The following is a 7,635-nucleotide window of genomic DNA, read 5'->3' as shown; positions in this document are numbered from 1 at the left end:
CAGACGCCCACTTTTGGATTGAGTCTTTAAATTTGGGAGGTCTGATTTTTAAAATTCTTTGTATGTTCTAGATATTAGTCCTTTGTCTGAATTACTGCTCAGAATTTTTTCCCACTCTGTGGGTTGTCTCTTCACTCTGTTGGTGATTTCTTTTGCGGTGCAAAAGCTTTTTAATAGGATGAGATCCCAGTTGTTGATTCTTTGTATTATTTCTCATGTGGTCTAGGTTTTGTTCATGAAGTCTTTGGCTACCCCTATGTCCTCAAGTGTTCTCCTTATTCTCTCTTCCAGTAGATTTGGTGTTTTTGTTTTAATATTTAGATCTTTGATCCATTTTGATTTTAGTTTAGTGGATGGTGAGAGACATGGGTCTAGTTTAAGTCTTCAGCATGTAGAAAGACAGTTTTTCCAGCACCACTTATTAAAGAGGCTATCCTTTTTCCAGTGAAAGTGTTTGGGCCTTTTGTTAAAGGAAAGGTGGCTGAGTGTGTTTGGGGTTGTTTCTGTATCTTCTGGTCTGTGCCATTGATCTTCAGGTCTGTTTTTTTAAATTTAAAAATAACTTTATTATCACACACACATACAGAAATTAAAACCATTCAAAGAAGAACAATGGAAGGGAAGAAAAACTACAATAATATTCAAATACAGTAGAACTCAACCAAAACAAAACTGAAAAGCACTTAAATATTTTTCCATATACCTTAGAAAAAATCTCAAGTACCAGCAAGACACCAGAGGATGTGATTTGTTTCAGAAAGATCCCCAAAACCAACCTTGAACAAATAGTGGTCTGGAAAAAAAACTCCAGTTAGCTAGCATACTCCACATAAGCCAAACTTCTTCCTAATTTAAATTTCTGTACTGTCATATGACATGCAATGGAAACACAATCCAAGAAGTATGTTATTAGGCTGTTTCATCTGTGTGTATCTTAATTACACTTTCAGTTTCTCACACTAGAGAAACTATTTAGTATTTACACATGTGTGTCCTATTTATTTCACTTAAGAGGATGGCCTCAATATGCATCCATTTAGCTGTAAATGTCTCTAGTTTCTGGTTCTTTATGTCTGAGTAGTACTCCATTTTATAAAAAAACCACATCTTCTTTATCCAGTCTCCAATTGATGGGCATTTGGGCTGTTTCCAAGCTTTAGCTATTACAAACTGTGCTGCTATAAACATGGGTGCACATATGTCACTATGGTATGATTCTTCTAATTCTTTTGGGAAGATACCCAGCAGGGGGATAGCTGGGTCAAATGGGACCTCTAAGCGTAGTTCTTTGAGGTATCTCCATACTGATTTCCACAGTGATTGCACCAGTCTGCACTCCCACCAACAAGGGAAAGGGGTTCCTTTCTCTCTGCTTCCCTGCCAGCATTTGTTATTGGTTGATTTCTTGATAGCAGCCATTCTTTCTGGGGTGAGGTGGAATCTCAATGTTGTTTTCATCTGCATCTGTCTAATAACCAGTGATGTTGAACATTTTTTCATATATTTATTTTCTGCTTTTACTTCTTTGTCTGATTCACTGAGAGAGAAATTAGGGAAACAACTCCTTTTACAGTAGCATCCAAAAAAATGAAATATCTAGGAGTCAATCTAACAAAGGAAGCAAAAGACCTCTACACTGAAAACTATAGCACTCTGAAAAAAGAGATTGAGCAGGATATAAGAAAATGGAAAGACATCCCTTGTTCCTGGTTAGGAAGAACCAATATAGTGAAAATGGCCATACTTCCAAAACTATTATATAGGTTTAATGCAATGCCAATTGAAATTCCAACAATATATTTCACATAACTAGAGAAAACAATCCAAAAATTCATTTGGAACCAGAAGAGACCTAGAATAGCTAAAGCAATTCTAAGCAACAGAGACACGGCTAGGAGTATTACAATCCCCAACTTTAAACTATACTACAAAGCTACCATGATAAAAACAGCATGGTACTGGCAAAGAAACAGACCTGAGGATCAGTGGAATAGATTAGAAGTTATTAGAAACAACTACAGATATGCTCAGCCACCTCATCTTTGACAAAGGAGCCAATCATCCTCCTTGGAGGAAAGATAGCCTATCTAATAAATGGTGTTGGTAAAACTGGATTTCAACCTGCCAAAGATTAAAATTAGACCCATACCTATCACCATGCACTAAACTAAGATCAAACTGGATTAAATATTTAAATATCAAGACAGAAACACTAAATTTGCTGGAAGATAAATTAGGTAGAACTCTTGAAGACATTGGAATAGGAAAAGACTTTATGAACAAAATCTCAGTGGCATGGGAACTTGCACAAAAAATCAACAACTGGGATTTCATCTTATTAAAAAGCTTCTGCACAGCAAGAGAAACCACCAACAGAGCTAAGAGATTACCTACAATGTGGGGAAAAATTTTTCAGCAATTTTACCTTAGACAAAGGACTACTATCTAGAATATATAAAGAACTGAAAAAAATCAGACCCCCCAGATTCAAAGAGCCAATTCAAAAATGGGCATCTGAAATGAACAGACATTTCTCATGTCTGATTTTTTTTTTTTTTTTTTTTTTGCCAGTACCATGCTCTTTTTATCAGAATAACTCTGTAGTATAATTTTAAGTCAGGGATTGTGATGCTCCTGCCTTGCCTTTGTTTCTCAGAACTGCCTTTGCTCTTCTAGCTCTCTTCTGGTTCCAAATGAATTTTAAAACTGTTTTCTTTAATTCTGTGAGATATGCTGTTGGAAATTTGATTGGGATTGCATTAAATCTGTATAATATTTTTGGAAGTATGACCATTTTACAAACCATTTATGGTTTTTAAGAACCATATTTGTTCTTCCACCCAAGAACAAGGGATATCTTTCCATTTTCTAATATCCTCTTTGATCTCTTTTTTTCAGAATACTATAGTTTCCAATGTAGAGGTCTTTTACTTCCTTCGTTAGAGTGATTCCTAGGTATTTCATTTTTTTAGATGTTATTATGAAAGGTGTTGTTTCCTTAATTTTTTTCTTAGTGAGTTTATTATTTGTGTAGAGGAAAGCTATTGATTTTTGAATGTTGACTTTATATCCAGCTATGCCACTGAATTAGGTTATTAAATCTACAAGCCTTTTGGTGGAGTTTTTGGGGGTCTTCTATGTAGAGCATCACATCATTTGCCATTAATGATAGTTTAACTTCTTTCTTTCCTATCCTTATTCCTTTTATTTCTTTCTCTTTTCTAATTGCTCTGGATAATGTTTCCAGAACTATATTAAAAAGAGTGGTGACCGTGGACATCCTTGTCTTGTTCCTGATTTTAGAGTGAAAGCTTTCAATTTTTGACCATTTAGTATGATGTTGGCTGTTGGTTTGTCACAGATGGCTTTTATAAGATTGAGATAAAGACCATCTATTCCAATTTTCTGTAGGTTTTTTTTTAAAATCCTGAATGGGTGTTGGACTTTGTCAAATGCTTTCTCTGCATCACTTTAGATGATCATGTGATTTTTGTCTTTGAGTCTGTTGATATAGTGTATTACATTTATTGATTTGCATATATTGAACCATCCTTGCATTCCTGGGATGAATCCTATTTGATCATGGTGTATAATCCTCTTGATGATTCCTTGCATTCTGTTTGCCAGTATTTTATTGAGGATTTCTCCATCTATGTTCATTAGGGAGATTGGACTGTAGTTTTCTTTTTTGGTTGGGTCCTTCTCTCATTTTGGTTGGTCCTTCTCAGAGTAATGCTTCCAGAAATGATTTTGGCAGTATTACTTCTCTTTCTATTTCATTATCAAGTTTGAAGAGAACTGGCGGTAGATCATCTCTAAATTTCTTGTAGAATTCAGCAGTGAAATCATCAGGATGTGGACTTTTGTTTATTGGTAAGTTTTTAATTACATTTTCAATTTCAATACCTGATATTGTGTTATTTAATACTTTTAAATCTTCTTGTGGCCTGGGGATTTAGCTCAGTGGTTCCAGTGCCTGCCCCGCAAGTACAAGGACCAGAGTTCAATCCCTGGTACCAAAAAATAAAAATCTTCTTGTTTCACCTTTGGTAATTCATAGGTATCTAGGAATCTGTTCATTTCTTCCATGTTCTCCATCTTTTTAAAGTATAAGTTTTCAAAGTAAGTTGATGATCTTCTGGATTTCCACAGGATCTCTTGTGATTTTACCCTTTTTATTTCTTATTGCATGAACTTGGGTCTTTTTTTTGAATTTTTTTTGATAAGGTTGGCTAAGGGTTTATCAATTTTATTTAATCTTTCAAAGAACTAACTCTTCAATTCATTGATCCTTTGTATTGTTTTCTTAGTCTCAATGGTGCTAATTTCTCCTCTGACCCTTATAATTTCCTCCCTCATATGAGCTTTCGGCATTACTCCTTCTTTTCTAGAAGCTTGAGGTTCAACATTAGGTTATTTATTTGAGCTCATTTTGCTTTCCTAATGTGAGAATTCACTGCTACAAATTTCCTTCTTAGGACTGCTTTCATTGGATCCCATAAATTGTGGTATGTTGTGTTGGTGTTATAATTTAATTATATATACTGTTTAATCTCTCCTTTAATTCAAGGAGGCATTAATTTCCATATGTTTATGGGGTTTCTGTGGTTTCTTTTGCCATTGGTTTCCAGTTTCATTGCACTACTGTCATTTAATATGGATGTCATGATTTCAATTTCTTTGGATTTATGTAAGCATGTTTTTACTGGCTAGTATGTGGTCTATGTTGGAGAAAGTCCCATGTGTACCTGAGAAGAATATATCTTCTGAAATTTTGGGGTGGAACCCTCTGTAGACATCTACTAAGTTCATTTGTTCACAGCTTTGGTTCAGTTCTGACATTTCTTTGTTGATTTATTTTTGGCCAGTATATCTGTCTATTTGTGACTGTGAGGTATCAAGGTCGCCCATTACAATTGTGTTAGTATTTATTAGATTTTTCATGTCCATTACTAAGTATTTTATATAACTAGATGCAGTTGGTGTATATATATTTATAATTGTTATCTTCTCCTCTTGAAGTATTCTTTAACATGTATGTAGTGACCTTCTTTGTCTCTTTTGATCAGTCTTGACTTGAAGTTCACATTGCCTGAAAATAGAATAGCTACTCTTGCTTTTTTTCTGGATTCCTGTCACATGGAACATTGTTTTCTATCCTTTAAGTTTCAGCCTATGAATTTCTTTTTGAGTTAAATGTGTTTCTTGTATGCAGCATAATGTTGGATCTTATTTCTTAATCCATTCTGCCAGTCTGTTTCTTTTGACTGGTGAATTGAGGCCATTTATGTTGATGGTTAGAGCTGTATCCTTGCATAGTTTTCCTGCTGTTGGTTTCCTATCTTTCTGGTTTAATCGCTCACCCTGCCTGGTGGCTTCTTTCTATTGATGTTCTTGGAATTGTGATTTTCATTATCTCTTTCTAAAATGCCCTTCAGAATACTTTGTAGAGCTGGTTTGTTGGGTGTGAATTTCTTCAGTTTTCTTTGTCATGGAAGTATTTTATTTCTCTGCTGATTTTGAAAGATAGTTTTGCAGGATGCATCAATCTGTGTTGGATGTTGTTTTCTTTTAGGGCTTGAAATGCTTCACTCCAGGCTCTCCCTGTTTCAAGGATTTGTTGAGAAGTCTGCTGTGATTCTGATGAGCTTTCCTTTATATATGATTTGTTTCTTTTCTCTAACAGCTCTTAATATTCTGTTTTCATGCTGAATTTCTGGAATCTTGATTATTATGTGCCTTGGTGTGGATTTGTTTTGGTCATGGCTACTTGAAGTTCTATATGCCTCACTTATTTGTATGTCATATTATTTTATCAAGTTTGGGAGTTTTCTGCCACTACTTCTTGGAACAGTTTTTGCATACCATTTGCTCTATCCCCGGCATTCTCATTGACTCCAGTCAATTTTATATTATTTCTCTTTGCATCATCTTGAAATTGTTGGATTTATTTTTTTATGATCTCTTGCTATTTTTAAGAAATATTTATTTTCATGGTCGGTAACTGCAGTTCTGTCCTCTAGATCTCAAATTCTATCCTCATTTTAGTTCAAACTATTATGAATACTTTCTATGGAGTTTTTGATCTCCTGGATATCTGTTTGAATCTGTTTCATGGGTTCCATTTCTTTCCTATGTTGGGCATTCATGGTTTCCGTCATTTTCCTAAGCTCTTCTACTTTTTTATTCTGTATCTACTCTAGCTTCATTGAGCATGTCTTTCATTTTATTTGTCATTTCTTTTTTTTCCTGAAAGATTATTCTCTCTATTGCCTCATCTATTTGTCTTTTTCACCTCTGCAGTTATCAATTCAGAAAATTCTAGTAGGTGGTTTCTGATTTCCTGTATCTCATTGTCCCCTGGACTTATCCTTGGTGGGCTGGCTGTTGGGGTTGTATTTTTCTTATATGTGTTGTCATTTTCTAGTTTTTAAATTATATTTCATTTTTCTGAGTTGTTTGTAGATTTCTTATGGTACATAGCTTTATCACATATATCAAGGTTTCTCTGGGAAATGTCTGTTCCTCAGAGATGTGCTCTTGGTGTAGGTGGCTCTTGTGTTTTTGTGTCTATCCCAAGATTCTGCCTTCCCAATTTGTTAAGGAATAGAGGTTGTTATCTATTTAGTTCAGCACCCAGTCCTTTGGTACTAGACTATGGTTGTGACCCCAGACAATCACAGTGTTGTCAGATAAGGGAGAAGAATTGGTTATAATAGGTATGACATCCTGGCTATAATACAGTTAGTAATACCAATGACACAGCCTAGCACAGCCTAGCAACTGACAAACCATGGTAACTGTTAGCTTGGTATCTTTAACCATATAAGCAAGCTCTACCGTTTTATAACAAAATCCAACATAAACCAGGCACTTGTATGCAATGAGTTTCCCCTTAGTAGAGTGGTTTTACCATGTAGGGGAAAATTTAAGAGGGATAGGGGACAAAACAGAGAGATAAGTGAAAGGAGATATAGTAGAAGCAAGGCTGGAGGGCACAGGATGAACACCCAAGCTTTGGGAGACCGGAGAAAAGCAAGGTGAACCAGAAAGACAAGAGGCACTGCTCACGCACATGAAAATATAGAATCAAGAGAGGTAGTTGGGGAAAGAGAGAGGATGAATAGAACAGAACAAACATCAAGGTAAAGAACCCCCCCCCCCCACTCATACACAAAAACCAAAACCGCCACCGCCACCGCCACCGGATGGATAATGGAAAACAAATCAAGCAGTCAAAGAAAAAGCCAAATAATACAATTCCTCAGGCAGCTTGCGCGCGTCTCCCTTCCAAGGCCCTTTCCACGCCACGCTCAGCTGTCTCGGCGTCCTCCAGTGGGGCCAGCCCGAGGCTGCTTCCAGGTCAGGGTCTCTCCAGGACCCTGCTGCTTCCTCAGTTCCATCCTGCTGATGAGATCCCAGGTTGTATGGGGGCGCGGGGCTGCCCTTGTCTCAGCTGGCTGAGGTTGCTCAGCTGCTGCCTTCTCCGGCAGGGCGAGAACGTCCCCTCCATGTGGCCAGCCAAAGCGCTCGCCCATCCCACACACCCGAGTGCAGAGGAGGGAGGCTCCTCCAGTCCGTAGTGGCTAGGGCTAAGGCAGTGCCGGTCTTGGCCTCTGCTTCTCAGCAGCGTGG

This window comes from Heterocephalus glaber, unplaced genomic scaffold, assembly GCF_053883595.1.
Source record: "Heterocephalus glaber isolate CG9 unplaced genomic scaffold, H.glaber_assembly_v1.0 deba00001097, whole genome shotgun sequence".
Lineage (NCBI taxonomy): Eukaryota > Metazoa > Chordata > Mammalia > Rodentia > Bathyergidae > Heterocephalus > Heterocephalus glaber.
Note: the sequence above shows the minus strand (reverse complement) of the source record.